This window comes from Drosophila santomea, unplaced genomic scaffold (genome assembly GCF_016746245.2).
Source record: "Drosophila santomea strain STO CAGO 1482 unplaced genomic scaffold, Prin_Dsan_1.1 Segkk67_quiver_pilon_scaf, whole genome shotgun sequence".
NCBI classification, from domain to species: Eukaryota; Metazoa; Arthropoda; class Insecta; order Diptera; family Drosophilidae; genus Drosophila; species Drosophila santomea.
Genome location: NW_025318999.1, coordinates 1 through 22043, shown reverse-complemented (window position 1 = coordinate 22043; position 22043 = coordinate 1). Strand labels below are relative to the sequence as shown.

General features: G+C 43.4%; 2 non-coding genes and 1 pseudogene across 2 annotated transcripts; all 3 read right to left on the bottom strand.

Annotated features, from left to right (window-relative positions):
• Positions 1–343: 343 nt before the first annotated feature.
• On the bottom strand, positions 344–4749 carry LOC120457624 (annotated as a pseudogene).
• A 387-nt stretch (positions 4750–5136) lies between these two features.
• On the bottom strand, positions 5137–5315 carry LOC120457627. Its single transcript, XR_005617059.1, has one exon. It is a non-coding gene; the product is annotated as a 5.8S ribosomal RNA (ribosomal RNA).
• An 821-nt stretch (positions 5316–6136) lies between these two features.
• LOC120457628 lies at positions 6137–8131 on the bottom strand. The gene has a single exon (XR_005617060.1). It is a non-coding gene; the product is annotated as a small subunit ribosomal RNA (ribosomal RNA).
• Between the last annotated feature and the right edge of the window lie 13912 nt (positions 8132–22043).

Below are 22043 nucleotides of genomic sequence, written 5' to 3'. Positions count from 1 at the left end.
ATGGGGAGGACAATTTCATATGCGTCACTAAATTGATGACGAGCCATTTGGCAACCTGATAGAGTTTTGTAAAGTCTTTATTTCTATCATTAGTAGATAGTAGATAGATGGGGACAATTTCATTAGCGTCACTAAATCGATGACAAGCTATTTGGCAACCAGATAGAATTTTGTAGTCTTTATTTCTATCATATGATATATAATATTATATATCGCGCGTCCAGTCGGTCGGTCAGTCGCGTCCAGTCGGGGTGGTCGGCTCTCGAGGGCACTGGCGCTTGCGCGCTAACCCTCAAAAACCAACAAACAAGTACCACACGAGTACTCAATGGTCTTATTTATTTCGAATCATCAAGCAAAGGATAAGCTTCAGTGGATCGCAGTATGGCAGCTGCTCAACCACTTACAACACCTTGCCTGTTACAAAAGTCGTTTACAATTGATTCTAGGCTTTGTCATTGTATTAAATAATGCTTTTATATGTAACTAGCGCGGCATCAGGTGATCGAAGATCCTCCCAATTTACTATGTTACAAATTACATTGGCATCACATCCATTGTCGTTTATAAAGTAAATTATAAACTTTAAATGGTTTAGAAGCCATACAATGCAAATTGCCCCTTATTTATCATTGCAGTCCAGCACGGATACGACCTTAGAGGCGTTCAGGCATAATCCAACGGACGTAGCGTCATACCACTGTTCGCTCGAACAAGTATTGTGCCATTGGTCCGTACCTGCGGTTCCTCTCGTACTACGCAGGAATGCTGTCGCAACAACGTTTTGTCATTAGTAGGGTAAAACTAACCTGTCTCACGACGGTCTAAACCCAGCTCACGTTCCCTTGCATGGGTGAACAATCCAACGCTTGGTGAATTTTGCTTCACAATGATAGGAAGAGCCGACATCGAAGGATCAAAAAGCGACGTCGCTATGAACGCTTGGCCGCCACAAGCCAGTTATCCCTATGGTAACTTTTCTGACACCTCTTGTTAAAAACTCTTTAAACCAAAAGGATCGATAGGCCGAGCTTTTGCTGTCCCTGTGTGTACTGAACACCGAGATCAAGTCAGCATTTGCCCTTTTGCTCTATGTGTGGTTTCTGTCCGCACTGAGCTGGCCTTGGGACACCTCCGTTATTATTTGAGAGATGTACCGCCCCAGTCAAACTCCCTACCTGGCAATGTCCTTGAATTGGATCATACCTGAGTAATTGGAGTTATACCAAATTTTCAAATCAAAAATACATAAATGCATCGTTTTATTAAAGAATTTGTTTGCGATTATATAACAAACTCGTGATACTTTGATCAAGAAGCTGCATCAAAACCCAATACCATAAGATATAATAAATATATCCGTATAATGGCTAGGAAATGATACACGTTCCATTTAATCAAGTAAGTAAGGAAACAATAAGAGTAGTGGTATTTCATTGACGATACCAAACCGAGGTCTAATATCTCCCACTTATTCTACACCTCTTATGTCTCCTTACACTGCCAGATTAGAGTCAAGCTCAAAAGGGTCTTCTTTCCCCGCTAATTATTCCAAGCCCGTTCCCTTGGCTGTGGTTTCGCTAGATAGTAGATAGGGACAGTGTGTGATTTCGGATCCCTCCGAACTTGTTTTACGTGGCGTGTTCCACATTGAAGGGATTACAACCACGACATCCAAAGATGCATTAGTCTGGATACGCCAGACAAACGTCCCGGTCTGGAAGCTATAGCTATGTACATAGCGACCACCCCGGTCGCAGATTCGAGTGCTTGCTTGCCGAGCAAGCACTCCCCCTTGCTGAGGAGCGAGATCTACCTAAAATCTCTACTGATCTAAGGGTCACAGCACCCGAGTTTTGCGTAAACCATCGCCGTATCAAACGTCGAGCACGAAGGCTCTACCCGCGATATGGGTACCAACCACAGCCACCACGATACTCCCACTAGGGGGCCTACCTCAATGAGCAACCTTGGAGAGCTACTCAACCCGTGGTACCGAAATTAGAGGCTCGGTCGGCCTCACTCCTTTAGTAGATAGGGACAGTAGGAATCTCGTTAATCCATTCATGCGCGTCACTAATTAGATGACGAGGCATTTGGCTACCTTAAGAGAGTCATAGTTACTCCCGCCGTTGACCCGCGCTTACTTGAATTTCTTCACTTTGACATTCAGAGCACTGGGCAGAAATCACATTGTGTCAACACCCGCTAGGGCCATCACAATGCTTTGTTTTAATTAGACAGTCGGATTCCCCAAGTCCGTGCCAGTTCTGAATTGATTGTTAATTGATAATCGTTATAATTAATAAGAACTAATTGGTTTAACCCAAATAGTATTCTTAAAAATTTTAGCAAGAAAGTTCCACAATTGGCTACGTAACTAAACTATCCGGGGAACAAGAAACTAACATAAATGCTAGAAACTCTATTTACCCAGAACGAGCACATAAACCATGTTATTGTTTCCCAATCAAGCCCGACTATCTCAATCTTCAGAGCCAATCCTTATCCCGAAGTTACGGATCTAATTTGCCGACTTCCCTTACCTACATTATTCTATCGACTAGAGACTCTTCACCTTGGAGACCAGCTGCGGATATTGGTACGGCCTGTTGAGAAGTTTGCGTGTCCCCACCATAAATTTTCAAGGTCCGAGGAGAAAATATCGACACAACAGTATATGTCATGCTCTTCTAGCCCATCTACCATATCTCTCTGCGAAAGACTTCCATGGTAGTACGGCTATAAAACAGAAAAGAAAACTCTTCCGATATCTCTCGACGGCTTCTTTATGGTCGTTCCTGTTGCCAGGATGAGCACGAGGCCCATATTTAATAACAAACGGATACTCAACAGGTTACGGAATTGGAACCGTATTCCCTTTCGTTCAAAATTATTCAAGTGTATTATAATTATTCGCTTTTTTATGTAGTTTGGCATTTTTGTTTTACTTGAAAATTTTCGGCTTTCGCCTTGAACTTAGGACCGACTAACTCGTGATCAACCACTGTTCACACGAAACCCTTCTCCACTTCAGTCCTCCAAGGTCTCATTCGATTATTTGCTACTACCACCAAGATCTGTACCAATGGCAGCTCCATGCAGGCTTACGCCAAACACTTCTACGCATACCATTGTACCTTCCTACTCACTAAAGTTTCAAAATTTATATCACAAGTAATATAAATCATCTACTTTAGCGGTAATGTATAGGTATACAACTTAAGCGCCATCCATTTTAAGGGCTAGTTGCTTCGGCAGGTGAGTTGTTACACACTCCTTAGCGGATTTCGACTTCCATGATCACCGTCCTGCTGTTTTAAGCAACCAACGCCTTTCATGGTATCTGCATGAGTTGTTAATTTGGGCACCGTAACATTACGTTTGGTTCATCCCACAGCGCCAGTTCTGCTTACCAAAAGTGGCCCACTGGGCACATTATATCATAACCTTGAACTTCATATCAAGAAAGTTAAGGTTCTTACCCATTTAAAGTTTGAGAATAGGTTAAGATCGTTTCGACCCTAAGGCCTCTAATCATTCGCTTTACCAGATAAGATTATTTTATATAATATTAAAATGCACCAGCTATCCTGAGGGAAACTTCGGAAGGAACCAGCTACTAGATGGTTCGATTGGTCTTTCGCCCCTATACTCAATTCTGACAATCGATTTGCACGTCAGAACTGTTTCGGTCTTCCATCAGGGTTTCCCCTGACTTCAACCTGATCAAGTATAGTTCACCATCTTTCGGGTCACAGCATATATGCTCAAGGTACGTTCCAGTTAGAGGCATAAATAATATAAATATACATTATACATAACTATATAGAACGCCCCGGGATTGTGTTAATTAGCTATAAATAGTTAAAAAACTAATCCCATTAGTGGTCAAGTTAATTACGCTATTAGGTTTATATCCCAATAACTTGCACATATGTTAGACTCCTTGGTCCGTGTTTCAAGACGGGTCCCGAAGGTATCCTGAATCTTTCGCATTGTTAATCATACAAGTGCATATAATAAACATAAAAATCAATGATAATTATGCCATTATATAATTCCGAAAAATTAACGCACTGTAATCATATAAATCTATCAGCACTTTATCAAATTAATAACATTTATTCTGTTTTAAAATGCAAGCACTTTAATTTGAATAAACTATAAGTTATATTTTATGATAAATTTGGGATATGCTAATAGATTACAATGTCCTTATATGGAAAAAATGCACACTATCCTTATAATATTATTTAAATATTACAATTTTAATGATGAATTTTCCATAACGGATATTCAGGTTCATCGGGCTTAACCTCTAAGCAGTTTCACGTACTGTTTAACTCTCTATTCAGAGTTCTTTTCAACTTTCCCTCACGGTACTTGTTTACTATCGGTCTCATGGTTATATTTAGTTTTAGATGGAGTTTACCACCCACTTAGTGCTGCACTATCAAGCAACACGACTCTTTGGAAACATCATCTAGTAATCATTAACGTTATACGGGCCTGGCACCCTCTATGGGTAAATGGCCTCATTTAAGAAGGACTTAAATCGTTAATTTCTCATACTAGAATATTGACGCTCCATACACTGCATCTCACATTTGCCATATAGACAAAGTGACTTAGTGCTGAACTGTTTTCTTTTCGCTCGCCGCTACTAAGAAAATCCTTGTTAGTTTCTTTTCCTCCCCTAATTAATATGCTTAAATTCAGGGGGTAGTCCCATATGAGTTGAGGTTGTATATAACTTTTTATTGCCATTAATTCTTAATATATAATGATAAAACATTTTAATAAATTCGTTGTAATATATCCATTATTTCTTGTAGCATAGTATTATCCATTAACGAACCAACGAAGAATAATAATATAACCAAGTTTTTTTCTATTTTCGAATCATTAATAAGAGACAATCCTAGATGAAAAATAATTCAATTTTTTATGCTAGACATTTCTCAGTATTATTTGATTGAAAAAGAAAATATTTCTCTTCGTTTTTCACATCCAAATGTGAGGATAATGTTTTTCATATATAGTTTTTAATATTATGAATAAAATTATTATTTTATCCAATAATATACCATATGCTTATAAAAATTTATAAACAACTTAATTAGCATAGTCTTACAACCCTCAACCATATGTAGTCCAAGCAGCACTATAAAATTAATTAAAGTACATAACAGCATGGACTGCGATATGCGTTCAAAATGTCGATGTTCATGTGTCCTGCAGTTCACAGGATGACGCACAGTTTGCTGCGTTCTTCATCGACCCATGAGCCGAGTGATCCACCGCTTAGAGTTTTATAATTTATTTCTATATATTGTCAATAGTTTTTTTATTGAAAGAAATTAAAAATACACCATTTTACTGGCATATATCAATTCCTTCAATAAATGTATTTTTATACCTAAAATAAATGCTGCGAAATGTCTTAGTTTCATATAAGCATTATGTATCATGTAATTATATTTTATTTGTATTTAACCAATATGGGCGATACATACTGCAATTTATATAAAACATTAACCTGATGGATGCCAGGTACAACATTGTATATTTTAGGTTGTTGCATTAGCCAACGTATGCTCATAACTTAGATGAACAATACATATTCGCAACGCGTGTATATTATGGTCCATATACACACAAATTTTTTGTTACCATTTTTATTTGATTTCGAATGTTCGAATTATTAGGAAATACATTGTTTATTTTTATTTGAATGCCGTTTATTTAATTTAATGTTGTGAGCCAACGATACCCATCACACAACATTAAGTTTTAATAGAAATGTTAAAATGTGGTCACCAGTCACTTTTAACATACATATGTGGTAATGTGGTCCCCAATCACATTACCTTTGTGGTTGCCAGCCACATTTATTTATTATATAAATATATCAATATTTTGTTTGATTCCATTGAGAAATCAATCAATTGAATATTATTGTGTTAGATAATATTCATATATAAACGCATTTGCAAATAATCATAAATCATGTGCATTTCTAAAGTAATCTCATCATTCATATATCATATGCTTTTGTAATTTGGTATTTTGGTAAATTCAATTTATTTGTATTATAACAAATGTGTTTATTAACGGTAAGGATATTATACAATAATGATCCTTCCGCAGGTTCACCTACGGAAACCTTGTTACGACTTTTACTTCCTCTAAATAATCAAGTTCGGTCAACTTTTGCGAAACAACCGTAACACGCAAGGCGTCACAGTGATCACGTCCGGAGACCTCACTAAATAATTCAATCGGTAGTAGCGACGGGCGGTGTGTACAAAGGGCAGGGACGTAATCAATGCGAGTTAATGACTCACACTTACTGGGAATTCCAAGTTCATGTGAACAGTTTCAGTTCACAATCCCAAGCATGAAAGTGGTTCAGCGGTTTACCCGGACCTCTCGGTCTAGGAAATACACGTTGATACTTTCATTGTAGCGCGCGTGCAGCCCAGGACATCTAAGGGCATCACAGACCTGTTATTGCTCAATCTCATTATTGCTAGACGCAATTTGTCCATTTAAGAAGCTAGTGTCCTTATAATGGGACAAACCAACAGGTACGGCTCCACTTACATAAACACATTCAAACACAATAAACATTTTACTGCCACCATGAATGAAGGCTATATAAGCTTCAGCACCATAATCCTGAAGATATCTATTTAATATATTTGAGTCTCGTTCGTTATCGGAATTAACCAGACAAATCACTCCACGAACTAAGAACGGCCATGCACCACCACCCATAGATTCGAGAAAGAGCTATCAATCTGTCTTACACACTTATGTTCGGACCTGGTAAGTTTTCCCGTGTTGAGTCAAATTAAGCCGCAGGCTCCACTCCTGGTGGTGCCCTTCCGTCAATTCCTTTAAGTTTCAGCTTTGCAACCATACTTCCCCCGGAGCCCAAAAGCTTTGGTTTCCCGGGAAGCGACTGAGAGAGCCATAAAAGTAGCTACACCCAATTGCTAGCTGGCATCGTTTATGGTTAGAACTAGGGCGGTATCTGATCGCCTTCGAACCTCTAACTTTCGTTCTTGATTAATGAAAACATCTTTGGCAAATGCTTTCGCTTAAGTTAGTCTTACGACGGTCCAAGAATTTCACCTCTCGCGTCGTAATACTAATGCCCCCAAACTGCTTCTATTAATCATTACCTCTTGATCTGAAAACCAATGAAAGCAGAACAGAGGTCTTATTTCATTATCCCATGCACAGAATATTCAGGCATTTGAAGCCTGCTTTAAGCACTCTAATTTGTTCAAAGTAATAGTACCGGCCCACAATAACACTCGTTTAAGAGCACTAATGCAGGTTTTTAAATAGGAGGAACATATGAAAAAATACAAGTATTTAATCACATATAAGAACTCCACCGGTAATACGCTTACATACATAAAGGTATAGTACTAACCACAATTGTAAGTTGTACTACCCGTATGAAGCACAAGTTCAACTACGAACGTTTTAACCGCAACAACTTTAATATACGCTATTGGAGCTGGAATTACCGCGGCTGCTGGCACCAGACTTGCCCTCCAATTGGTCCTTGTTAAAGGATTTAAAGTGTACTCATTCCAATTACAGGGCCTCGGATATGAGTCCTGTATTGTTATTTTTCGTCACTACCTCCCCGAGCTGGGAGTGGGTAATTTACGCGCCTGCTGCCTTCCTTAGATGTGGTAGCCGTTTCTCAGGCTCCCTCTCCGGAATCGAACCCTGATTCCCCGTTACCCGTTGCAACCATGGTAGTCCTAGATACTACCATCAAAAGTTGATAGGGCAGACATTTGAAAGATCTGTCGTCGGTACAAGACCATACGATCTGCATGTTATCTAGAGTTCAACCAATAAAACGATCTTGCGATCGCTTGGTTTTAGCCTAATAAAAGCACATGTCCCATAAGGTTCATGTTTTAATTGCATGTATTAGCTCTAGAATTACCACAGTTATCCAAGTAACTGTTAACGATCTAAGGAACCATAACTGATATAATGAGCCTTTTGCGGTTTCACTTTTAATTCGTGTGTACTTAGACATGCATGGCTTAATCTTTGAGACAAGCATATAACTACTGGCAGGATCAACCAGAATAATGTTTCTTTCTTCATATTTCATTCATATTTTTTGAATTGAAATAAGTAATATAAATATTATAGATTTCCATTTTATATAAATTTCCGTTTTTTATTAAATCTATTTTAAATCGATTACGGCCATTTTTATATAGCATTCGTATTCGTAAATTCCATTCATGTTTTATACCATTATATATATATATTTCCATAATATTGTATATTTATATTATACATATTTCATTCTAAAATATTATTTTGTTTCCAACATACATAATTATTGTATCCACACATGTATAATTTTTGTTTAACCAATATAAATATTGAGTTAAATCATTTGCATTTTGATGATAAATTTAAAATTTATCTTTTTCCATATAACTCTCTGGTAATATATAACATAAAACCGAGCGCATATGATATTCATATATAAAATTTGGTAATTTTTCCATAATGTAATAATATCAATATATTTATTATACCGGGGTAACGATATAATATTTCCTTTTATGGCGTGGTAATAAATTATTAGTTTATTATCTTCATTATTATTAATAAATAATAATGCCTGCCGTCAAAAAATTAACGATAATATATGGAAACGATTTGTTATTCTATGTATAATAGAAACTTGACTTTTGTTTCAACGATATTATCTAAGGGCGTATATTCTTATTAACCGCGGAGCCAAGTCCCAAATGTTCATAAGAACCTGAGAAACAAATTTGTACGGAAAATAATATACTATATTTGTAAGTAACCAATATAATGAGATAGGTCGGCAACCAGTGCCTTCCTACCTAAATAGTAGTTTTGAAACCCGCTGTCATTAAAAATTAACGATGTTATATGGAAACGATTTGTTATTCTATTTATAATAGAATACTTGACTGTTGTTTCAACGATATCATCTAAGGGCGTATATCTTTATTAACCGCGTAGCCAAGTTCCCAAATGTTCATAAGAACCTGAGAAACAAATTTTTACGGAAAATAATATACTTTATTTGTAAGTAACCAATATAATATATAAAGCGGGAGGTCAGCAACCACTGCCTACCTATAGTAGTTTTTGAACCCGCTGTCCTCAAAACGGGTATTTTCAATTCTGTTTGGCATCCAACATATAGGATATTCTCTTATATATCAAGAGAATACAGTAATATTATATTAATATTTCCTTTATTCATATATAATTAAATATATTTTTCCATTATTCATACGATAAATATTCATTTCCATATGATTAATATTTAATTTCCATATAATATTGTCGAAATCATATAAATACATAAGTTTCGAACAATACGAGAGGTCGGCAACCACTGCCTACCTATAGTAGTTTTTGAACCCTCTGTCGGTACCAGCCTTGCTTACACTACTATAACCTTTCACGTATATGGGCTATTCCTATAATTCTAAGAGAATATAGGAATATTTTATCATTTTTTCATTTATACATACGATAAATATTCATTTCCATATGATTAATATTTAATTTCCATATAATATTGTCGAAATCATATAAATACATAAGTTTCGAACAATACGAGAGGTCGGCAACCACTGCCTACCTATAGTAGTTTTTGAACCCTCTGTCGGTACCAGCCTTGCTTACACTACTATAACCTTTCACGTATATTGGCTATTCGTATAATTCTAAGAGAATATAGGAATATTTTATCATTTTATCATGTATACATACGATAAATATTCATTTCCATATGATTAATATTTAATTTCCTTATATTATTGTCGAAATCATATAAATACATAAGTTTCGAACAATACGAGAGGCAACCACTGCCTACCCTATGGTCGGCAACCACTGCCTACCTATAGTAGTATAGTATAGTATAGTAGTACTATAACCTTTCATATGTATGGGTTTTTTTTATATCATACTAATAGAAAATAGAAATATTCCATCATTTTTTCCTTTATATATATAAAATTATATTTATTTTATTAATTTTTCCTTTATTATAATATGATAAATATTTATATATACTTATATATTTTTTCCTGTATTCATATAATATATATATTTTTTTTAATATGTATATTATTTAAATTAATATACTTATATATTTTTTCCTGTATTCATATAATATATATATTTTTTTAATATGTATATTATTTAATTTAATATACTTATATATTGTCTGTATTCATATGATAAATATTTTTTATTTTCATATGAATGTTTTATATTTAATATACCTATAGTATTGGGGTTTCTTTCAAATATATAAGAATATACGAATATTTCATATATTTTTTCTTTAGTCATAATAAAGTTATAATTTCTATTATAAGAGAAGGACACCACTTTCATTAGCGTCACTAAATTGATGACAAGCTATTTGGCAACCTGATAGAATTTCGTAGTCTTTATTTCTATCATTAGTAGATGGGGACAATTTCATATGCGTCACTAAATCGATGACGAGCCATTTGGCAACCTGATAGAATTTTGTAGTCTTTATTTCTATCATTAGTAGATGGGGACAATTTCATATGCGTCACTAAATCGATGACGAGCCATTTGGCAACCTGATAGAATTTTGTAAAGTCTTTATTTCTATCATTTGTAGATGGGGAAAATTTCATATGCGTCACTAAATTGATGACAAGCTATTTGGCAACCTGATAGAATTTCGTAGTCTTTATTTCTATCATTAGTAGATGGGGACAATTTCATATGCGTCACTAAATCGATGACGAGCCATTTGGCAACCTGATAGAGTTTTGTAAAGTCTTTATTTCTATCATTAGTAGATAGTAGATAGATGGGGACAATTTCATTAGCGTCACTAAATCGATGACAAGCTATTTGGCAACCAGATAGAATTTTGTAGTCTTTATTTCTATCATATGATATATAATATCATATATCGCGTCCAGTCGGTCGGTCAGTCGCGTCCAGTCGGGGTGGCCGGCTCTCGAGGGCACTGCGCTTGCGCGCTAACCCTTCAAAAACCCACAACAAGTACACACGAGTACTCAATGGTCTTATTTATTTCGAATCATCAAGCAAAGGATAAGCTTCAGTGGATCGCAGTATGGCAGCTGCTCAACCACTTACAACACCTTGCCTGTTACAAAAGTCGTTTACAATTGATTCTAGGCTTTGTCATTGTATTAAATAATGCTTTTATATGTAACTAGCGCGGCATCAGGTGATCGAAGATCCTCCCAATTTACTATGTTACAAATTACATTGGCATCACATCCATTGTCGTTTATAAAGTAAATTATAAACTTTAAATGGTTTAGAAGCCATACAATGCAAATTGCCCCTTATTTATCATTGCAGTCCAGCACGGATACGACCTTAGAGGCGTTCAGGCATAATCCAACGGACGTAGCGTCATACCACTGTTCGCTCGAACAAGTATTGTGCCATTGGTCCGTACCTGCGGTTCCTCTCGTACTACGCAGGAATGCTGTCGCAACAACGTTTTGTCATTAGTAGGGTAAAACTAACCTGTCTCACGACGGTCTAAACCCAGCTCACGTTCCCTTGCATGGGTGAACAATCCAACGCTTGGTGAATTTTGCTTCACAATGATAGGAAGAGCCGACATCGAAGGATCAAAAAGCGACGTCGCTATGAACGCTTGGCCGCCACAAGCCAGTTATCCCTATGGTAACTTTTCTGACACCTCTTGTTAAAAACTCTTTAAACCAAAAGGATCGATAGGCCGAGCTTTTGCTGTCCCTGTGTGTACTGAACACCGAGATCAAGTCAGCATTTGCCCTTTTGCTCTATGTGTGGTTTCTGTCCGCACTGAGCTGGCCTTGGGACACCTCCGTTATTATTTGAGAGATGTACCGCCCCAGTCAAACTCCCTACCTGGCAATGTCCTTGAATTGGATCATACCTGAGTAATTGGAGTTATACCAAATTTTCAAATCAAAAATACATAAATGCATCGTTTTATTAAAGAATTTGTTTGCGATTATATAACAAACTCGTGATACTTTGATCAAGAAGCTTGCATCAAAACCCAATACCATAAGATATAATAAATATATCCGTATAATGGCTAGGAAATGATACACGTTCCATTTAATCAAGTAAGTAAGGAAACAATAAGAGTAGTGGTATTTCATTGACGATACCAAACCGAGGTCTAATATCTCCCACTTATTCTACACCTCTTATGTCTCCTTACACTGCCAGATTAGAGTCAAGCTCAAAAGGGTCTTCTTTCCCCGCTAATTATTCCAAGCCCGTTCCCTTGGCTGTGGTTTCGCTAGATAGTAGATAGGGACAGTGTGTGATTTCGGATCCCTCCGAACTTGTTTTACGTGGCGTGTTCCACATTGAAGGGATTACAACCACGACATCCAAAGATGCATTAGTCTGGATACGCCAGACAAACGTCCCGGTCTGGAAGCTATAGCTATGTACATAGCGACCACCCCGGTCGCAGATTCGAGTGCTTGCTTGCCGAGCAAGCACTCCCCCTTGCTGAGGAGCGAGATCTACCTAAAATCTCTACTGATCTAAGGGTCACAGCACCCGAGTTTTGCGTAAACCATCGCCGTAACTCAAACGTCGAGCACGAAGGCTCTACCCGCGATATGGGTACCAACCACAGCCACCACGATACTCCCACTAGGGGGCCTACCTCAATGAGCAACCTTGGAGAGCTACTCAACCCGTGGTACCGAAATTAGAGGCTCGGTCGGCCTCACTCCTTTGGCTCCGACAAGCACGGGCGGAGCGACCTATAGCCGTATTAGTCGCCTCCTACGACAAGCAACAGCGGACTGTGGTAGTATTCTCGCCCGCTAACCACACGGCGAAAGGTGTTGGGCTAAAGGCCCCTCCTCCTGCGGAACGCTTCCTCAGCGAACGCTGCCAGCCGTTGGGTCCTCTCTCGATCCTCCAGGATTCCTTCGAACATCCAGTTTTCGCCAACGCGCTGCACTCCAAGTCCATCGAGGTCTCGCAAATCTGCATACAGGGGGCAAGCGCACAATACGTGCATCCAGTCCTCATATGGATCGCCACATGCGCAAGCTGTGGTATCGCTGAGGGCTCTCCCGTGCAAAAATGCATTAAACGACCCGTGCCCAGTAAGCAGGAAAGACGCCTTCATCGAGAAACCAAAATTTGGATCCCGATAAACGAGAGTGACATCTGGGATGAACCTATGCGTCACCCGTCCTGGTTCGCTGTCGTCGTCCCATCTGTTCTGCCAACTCCGCAGCATGCACTCCTCCGAGCGAGTCTTTCTCTGCTCCCAGCTTAGACAAGCGATGTCCTCGCCGTAGAGCCAGTCGTTCTCCTCCAGCGGGTATCCACGTTTTAGCTTGTAATTGACCGCTAATTGCTTAGCAGCCAAGTCAAGCGGGGGGGCTCCACCAAGAACCTGCAGTGCCACGGTGGACACTGTTCGGCAAGCCGAAAGGCATCCAAGCAGGATCAGCCTCTGGCAGGAGGCTAGTCGCCTCTTGGCAGCTACTTGCCCGGCGGTGTCATACCATACCGGGGCACCAAACAGCACACAGGGTGCCATGAGTCCGTCATATATGGTCCGCCTGGCTCGAGGACTGAAGCCCCAGTCGGCTCGAAGCACACGCGCCAATGCTCCAACGACTCCGGTCATCCGCTGACGCAGCGAAGCTATGTGCGTGAGGAATTTCATTCCCTCACTGACCGTGATGCCAAGATACCGACAGGTACGCACATACGGCAAGTTCGCTCCAGCAAACCTTACCGTGGGCGCACGTCTCAAAGTACCTTTGAGCAGCATTATTACCGTCTTGTTGGTCGAGACGGCAACGCCAACTTCCGCTCCCCACGTTTCTACGATGGACATAAGTTGCGCTCCTTTTTCCTCTAACACAACTCGGGAGTTTCCCTCGACGAGAAGAAGCAGATCATCCGCGTATGCACTCAGCAGGCAATACGGCTCGAGGCGCTGAAGCAGTACATCCATTAGCGTGTCCCAAATAAACGGGCCGCTAATTGACCCCTGCGGGCAACCTCTAGTTACCGGCACATCCACAGCACCGGAACTGCTTCGGATCACTGCTCTTCGGCCGGAGAAAAAACTCTGCCACAAGCTCATTTCCCGGCATCCCAAGTCGGCTAGTCGGCGCAGTGCAGCACTCCATTCGACGTTGTCAAATGCTCCTTTGAAGTCCACGAATGTGCCGAGCACATATTGCGCCGGGCTGGCGTCAACACTGCTCTTCACGTGCCTCCAAGCATCCTCCACACATCGTCCTTGGCGAAATCCGAATTGCCATCTGCAGCCTTCCGGAAGAACTTCTCTCGCTCGATTCACCATGATTGCCTCGAGCACCTTACCAAAAACTGGCAGCAAGCATATTCCCCTGTATGAGGAGGGCTCACACTTGTCCTTCTCGGGTCCCTTGAGCAGCGCCACTACTCGTGGACACTTCCACTCGTTGGGAAAGTATCCCGATTGGATGCATCGGGAATACAACGATGCCAGGTGCTGAGGTATGGCGCGCCAGACTGCCTTGCAGATAGCGCCATTGATGCCGTCCAAGCCGGGCGAGCGCTTGCTCTTGAGCCGGGCGATACAGGCTTCAACCTCGTGCGATTCAAGGGCCGGTGGGACTTCCTCCACGATGGCAATCGGTGCATCGGACTCCGCAACTGGGAAAAAGTTGCGGAGGAGCACTCGTGCGCAATCACCCCAATCAGTGATCAACTCGCCATTCACGCGGAGGCACCCAATCTCCGTGCACTTTCTGCGGCCTCGGCATATCTTGTAGACGCGCCCCCATGGGTCATCGGCGTTTTCTCCCACGAAGCGTTTCCAGTCATTCATCTTAGCCCTCCCAATGAGCTCTTGTAGTTGGCTGAGGCACGCCTTAGCCCGACCACCAAGAGCTCTGCCGCGGCATCATCATCGTGACGCCGTGTATCCTGGAGTCGGCGACGAAGTCTCCGGACTTCGCGTCTCGCAGCGCAGAGGTCGGCAGTCCACCAACGTGCTCTTCTGCTGGGCGGTCGAATCGACTTTCTTCCCAGCGCAATATCGCACACATTATGTACTATACTGCGCAGGGTCGAAACTTGCTGGTCCAACGGCGACTCTGAGAAGTTTTCCGGAAGTTCGGCTGTTCTACTCACCATTTCCTCTTTGAACAATCGCCAACGAGCATTGGAGAAGTTCCAGGACGGCACAGGAGCTATGCTCTCAACTGCGCTCGTGGTACTTGGTTCGGTCACAACAGTAATGATGTTGTGATCGCTCAATTCCCACTCATCCACTCTCCACTCATATGTGGCCCACATAGATGCTGCCTCGTTGACAATTGTCACGTCGATATCACTACGAGCTCTGTAGTTATCGAACGTGTACACCTGTGTTGGCTGGTTTAGGGCGGCGGCTCTTGCCTCCAGCATCCACTCGGACAGCAGCTCACCCCGACTGTAGTTAGCTTGCCCCTCGGCATGTCGAGAGAGTTTGCTAAACCACATGGGGGACACTGCATTCGCGTCGAGGCCCAGGATTGCGGGGTTCTGCTGGCCTGCAGCAGGACCGCATCCATGTACCGAAGGTACGGTTCCAAAGGTGCATCAAATTGGCAGTATGCTGAGCAAAGGAAGATTGAGCCAAAACTCCCTTTAACGACCAGACATACGCCATAATCCGTGGTGAGGGTCTCCACTGGCATACAGATGGCATCCTGAAGATCCACTAGGATGGCTGCCTTCCCTCGCCGGTCGGTGAAGATCCTCATTCCTTCAGGCAGCACATCCATCCCCTCGCCGCCGAGATACGGCTCCTGCACCAGTGCGAACATTGAGCCCGATCTCCTGAGTCGGACTCCGAGCTCGATGGTCGCAGCTCGGCCTCGGCCACAGTTCGCTTGGATGAGGCTAAACATTAATGTCTAGCTTGCACCCTTGCTAGCACCGCGCCGTATATCGGGCATACGTCCGAGAGCATGTAATGCCCCGAGGGTTGCCCTCTGTGACGGCAGTTCCGGCAGTCCACCGGGTTCTGGCACTTAGCCGCGGTGTGGCCTTGTTGCCCGCACTGGCGGCATACATTCGTCTTCTGGCGGCATTCGCTGACCTTGTGGTCGAAACCCACACACCTGTGGCAGGCATATGTCCGGACCTGCGATCGGCATCGGAAAGAAAACCACTTGATGTAGACACGGCCTACATCCAGTTTCGCCATCGCCTTGTCGCTGACCTCTAGCGTCACGTTAACAGTGGCGCCGTCAGTCACCGACCACGCCTTGGTGACCAGGTGCACCGACCTCTTGAACTCCGAGGCCGTCATCTCGCCGTCGAAGTTATTCTCGTGGAGCTCCTGCATAAACTCCTCTGGGCCGATTGCTGTGTCGACGTCGTAGACGACGACTTTCGGCTTCTCGGCCGCGTTTCGCGCCACATTCAGCCCTACTTCGGCGAATTTTTTAGAGCTCACAACCTTCTGCAGCTCTCCGACTGAAGGAGTCCGGATAACTGCTCCACCACCTCGGCGGAGCTCACGCACCTCATGCACCCTGACTCCGAGGGAGGGTGCGACCATCGTGCGCACCTTTTCGGCTATCGCCTTCCCCGATAGCGCTGGGTCATCGCACTTCACCACTGCTGACCACGTCTCGCGAACCTTCGTGGTCCGCGGGGCCGCAATGGGTGCAGCCTGAGGCGTCTGGGGAAGACGCGAAATTGCGGAGGTCGGTGGGGGCGGCATAGCCAACCGCGTCTCCAGTTCTCCACACCGGAGCATCAATGCCATCACCAGCTCATCGTAGCGGCTAATGGCAAACGAGAGCTCATCAGTGTTGACTCCTCCTAGGCTGCGAAAGCTGTTTCTCACCATTCGCTGCGTGGCCGACAGCTCTGCCATCATGGCTGCTTGCCCAGCACGGGCGGCAGCGGAGGCAACTGTGGCAGTGGCAACAGCAGGTGTAGCGACAGGGGCAGCAACAGGAGCAGCAGCAGGGGCAGCAGCAGGGGCAGCAGCAGGGGCAGCAGCAGGGGCAGCAGCAGGGGCAGCAGCAGGCAGGCCAGCAGCAGGGCAGCAGCAGTGGCAGCAGTAGTGCAGCAGGGACCATCCGGGGTCCTCCAGCGACGAAGCGCCTCATCCAGCGCTCCCACAGGCTCGGGAACACCACGCAAGGCCACAGCAACGAGCTTGGCCTGCGTAGCTGCCGAGCTCTTAGAAGCCTGGTGGCTTCTGCGCCTGCCTCGTCCCGGCTTCCGCGACGCGCTGCTGGCGCTCGCGGCACTCGCGCTGCTGTCGCTCTCCATAGGACTTACCACGATTGTGGCTCCTCCTTCTGGCGACTCCGGAAATTGCGCGCTCACTGTCACAAGTTGGTTGCTTTGGTGCACGAGCTCCACCTATTGGCAGATTTGCGTAACCAAAGTACCAGTCTGGCAGCACCGAACCGTCCCAAGACACAGACCGTAGCAGCGACAACAACCAAACAGCTGATTGCTGGTAGCGCGGACACAAACCGACAGGCCCAGCTGTTTAACAGCTGTCCGAAAGCTCGCCTGGAACCACGTGCTGTTCTCAGTGGAAAATTTTGCAATAAATTATTGCGAATTGTTCCGAAATCACAGGCTTTGCGCTCGCGTAAATAATATCACTATTTCCGCGGAGCACTCAACCCGATTAATTCACTTTCCGAACTTTGTTTTACAAAGAAAACTTAGCTTTTCGCAATCTGAACACGAGCGTACCGAAAACACGTCCGTCGTTAATCCATTCATGCGCGTCACTAATTAGATGACGAGGCATTTGGCTATTTTTTTTTTTTTTTTTTTTTTTTTGATCGCAAAGGTATGGAAATCTTCGAAAGATACTAGGGCTGCCGTTATTTGGTCAGTTTCCTAGCATGCACGATTCATTGCTCTATCCGAACCGAAGTTCCGCAACGCCTACGTACTAAAACCATCCTCATAGCCGTAAATAACCAATATGTGCGATGTTTATGCCTTTTTGATATTGTGCCAAGGCAGCAGGCAGATGTATGTGAACCAAACGTTTTAAGCTACGTCCAATCACGAGAAAACCCGCTAAGGTACATGAACTGTCTAAAACAGCCAAGACTGCCTCTCATAACCTGGACGCTAATGATATGACTATCATATTTGCTGAGGAGACCCTTCGCAATCAATCGTTTTACGGATTGACCACTCCAAATCCCCTCCAGTTTAGGGTGGCAGAATGAAACTCGATGTCACCTGCGGCTTCGAATCGGCGACGCAATTCAGTTCGTATGTCCGGTCTGTCGTATCTATTGATTTTGCGCTGATGCGCTTCGTCCATAGAATGTCCGTCTGTCACAACCTGCACGTCAATCACATCAATGTGATTTTGTCGGAGTACCACCAGGTCCGGTTTATTAAGGCCGGATTCGCACTGCAGACTTGGTTCGGCAATGACCACGCAGCCTCTCTCCTCAAGTCCCCGCTTGATTCGATTTACTACGCAATTGTGTCTAGCTACTCGCCTCCCATGCGAACGATAGCATTTTTGCATAATGTGGTTTGTTGTTTCGGGAGCATCACATCCTGCACGACACTGCCTCTCCAATTCGTGCCTTCCCCTCGTAGTGCGAGACTTTGTGGGTAGGGCATTTATCCGCAGCCGAATACCGTCTAAATATTCCTTTCCTGTTAGTAAACGCGTGGGCTGACTAACCCACCCGTGTTGGGGACCATAGTGGCCCGCTTCACGGAGTCCGCCACCATCAACGGAGAGGTACAACCTGTTCGCCCAATACTTTTCTATTGCCGGACGCGATAACAATTCATTTTGTTCAGCTATCAATCTATCTCGGGCCCTTTGTTTTTCCGCTTCGATGAAGGAGCTGGCTTCCTCGGATTGTACGAGGTGGGGCCATTTTATGTTGCTCAATCGTCTAAGTCGTAACATTGGTGCTATCCATCTTAGTGATGGAATTCCGAGACCCCACATTTTGGGGGGCATGAACGAATGCTATCGGCACATCCGACGGAAGATTTAGCCATCTTCGCACATAGAAACGTATTAGCTTGTCAGTCTTTCGTAAGACGCCTATCGTCACACTCCAAGGGATAACTTGTGATAGAGTTGTGGATCAGGACAGTCCGAAGGGCGAACAACCTCTGTTGTGGCTTAAGGGGGGCCTCTGACAATCTTTGTAGCTTTGGACCAATGTCCTCTGCCGGATTGCATCGAACCCTCCCACTTGCAGTGAAATGTATACCGAGATACTTCCACTCGTCAGTACGCTTCAGTGTTGGAATCTCTCTCGAGCCTACGCAGAAGCTCTGTGCCTCTAGCACAGTACACTTCTGTTTCGGCTGTCCCTTAATACCGACAGTAAAGCACTTATCAGCATTAAGTTTAAGGCCGACGATGGATAAAAAGTCCATAGTCTTGTCCAACAAAGTTTGAAGTCCCATCCGAGTTTCCGCAAATAGTACCAAATCATCTGCAAATGCAGCAGCGTTTATCATGGCATTTCCGACCTTGGTACCAATCTCGCTAGGTAGGGCTCTAAGTAACCGGTCGATGACCAAGTTAAATAGAATGGGGGACAAAGGGTCGCCCTGCTTCACTCCTCTAGCAGGCACGAATTCCTCTGAACACCAACCTTCCCGTTGAGACTGATACCACCTCCCTCGTACGTCTTCTGTACATAGTCAACAAAACCCTTCGGCGCACCATAAGCTCGTAATGTCCCATATATTGCTGCATGTGACAATGAGTCAAATGCCTTGCTAACATCTAAGTTGGCGATGTAGCAAGATTTAAAGTACTTATGGCTATGCCTCAGGACTAAGTCAACTATCGTCGCATTATCGGCGCAACCGTCGGTTGGTAAGAAGCCCCGCTGGCGCGGGTCCCAATCGATTGATGAGGTCAATCGGGTTGCCAAGATGGCATTTAGCTGTCTTACCAGGACGGAAGGCACCGATATTGGACGAAAGTCTTGCGGTCGCTTTGCCGTCACCGTCTTCGGATGAAGATGGTTCTGGCCAGTCGGATAGAATGAGGTAAGTTACCGCACCATAGAATTAGGTTCATTATGCGTAGCGTAATACCTGACGGCACCTCCCTGCAGTTTTTGGAGTTACCCCGTCAGGCCCCGGAGATGAAGATAATGAAACTCTTGGTGCCCTAAGGTCTTGTTCCGTTATTGCAGACCATACCGTCTCAAGCGAGTGATCCGTACGAATCACTTCTCCATTGCAAGAGCTTGGGCTAGGCTGAGTCATTACTTCTCTCCAGTAGGGCTCCATAAATTCTCGGCTTGGCATTACGATCATCAGTTCCATTAAGCAGGGACTTAATGCACCTTCCTTTATGCTTATCCCAGTTTCGCTGGATGACAGCGTACTGCTGCCTTCTGCTTTCCCTCCTATTCCGAGGTTCCGAGGAGGCCTCGTCAGCGTGTGTCGTACACCCTGTACCGGAAAAATTCCCTGGAGGTAGAGCGATAAGCATTGGAGAGTGGTTTCCTTTCCCTCAAATTCCGCCCTATCAATGATAGTTTGTAGTTCTTGGGCTCTCCATTTGGAAGGGCATACTACGGGCTATACCACGCAGCGTCCGCAAAATTTCCCTGTTCGACTGTTCGAGCGGAGTGATTGAGATGCTTCTGACGTTGGTACTTGGTGGTCTTGCTCACTTCTACTAGGGCGGCGCTTATGGTTAGATTAGCAACTTCTGGGCGAGAGCGGATTGCCTCTTATCTGCTCTATTTTCTCCTTATAATCGCCCCTCTGTCTCAGCTTTTTAATGGCTTCGACGCTACGGTTTGCAAAATACACCGCTAGTTGCTTGTTTATGTGTTTAAAACCATTTGCCATGAGCTCGACTCCTTTCTCGCCATCATCCACTTCTTCCTCACTCCACCTTGCTTTTATATCGACACGTCGACGTTCTTCATCAAGTTCGTCTGGGTGCCGAGATCGCATGTGAACACCGAGTCTCTCTTACTGTTAAAGGACGGTCACATACTGTGCAGGGAACCCTTGATAGAGTAGCGCTGCGTTTGGTTCATATTGGTCCTCCGGGACGTGATCCACGGAGGGTCGTGTCGTCAACAGATCATTAGTAAATATCCGAGGCTCGTTTTGTAAATTTGTGGACCAATATGATTATCCTTCGTCAGGGAACCAACCCTTTGGAAGATTCGCGCTCAATTAGCTGCTAACAAGTTTAACATTACCGGGAAACACCACGAGGAGGTTTTGAGTCGACTTGAGTAAAGGCAAGACTTATGAGTTGCAGAGTATAAAAATACTCCCCCTCTATCACCTTTACCCATGCTTCCCTGGAGCAATATGACTATATCGACTAGAGACTTCACCCTTGGAGACCAGCTGCGGATATTGGTACGGCCTGTTGAGAAGTTTGCGTGTCCCACCATAAATTTTCAAGGTCGAGGTAGAAAATATCGACACACAGTATTATGTCATGCTCTTCTAGCCCATCTACATATCTCTCTGCGAAAGACTTCCATGGTAGTACGGCTATAAACAGAAAAGAAAACTCTTCCGAATCTCTCGACGGCTTCTTTATGGTCGTTCCTGTTGCCGAGGATGAGCACGAGCCATATTAATAACAAACGGATACTCAAACAGGTTACGGAATTGGAACGTATTCCTTTCGTTCAAAATTATTCAAGTGTATTATAATTATTCGCTTTTTTATGTAGTTTGGCATTTTTGTTTTACTTGAAAATTTCGGCTTCGCCTTGAACTTAGGCGACTAACTCGTGATCAACCACTGTTCACACGAAAACCTTCTCCACTTCAGTCCTCCAAGGTCTCATTCGATTATTTGCTACTCACCAAGATCTGTACCAATGGAGCTCCATGCAGCTTACGCCAACACTTCTGCATACCATTGTACCTTCCTACTCACTAAAGTTTCAAAATTTTATATCACAAGTAAATATAATCATTTACTT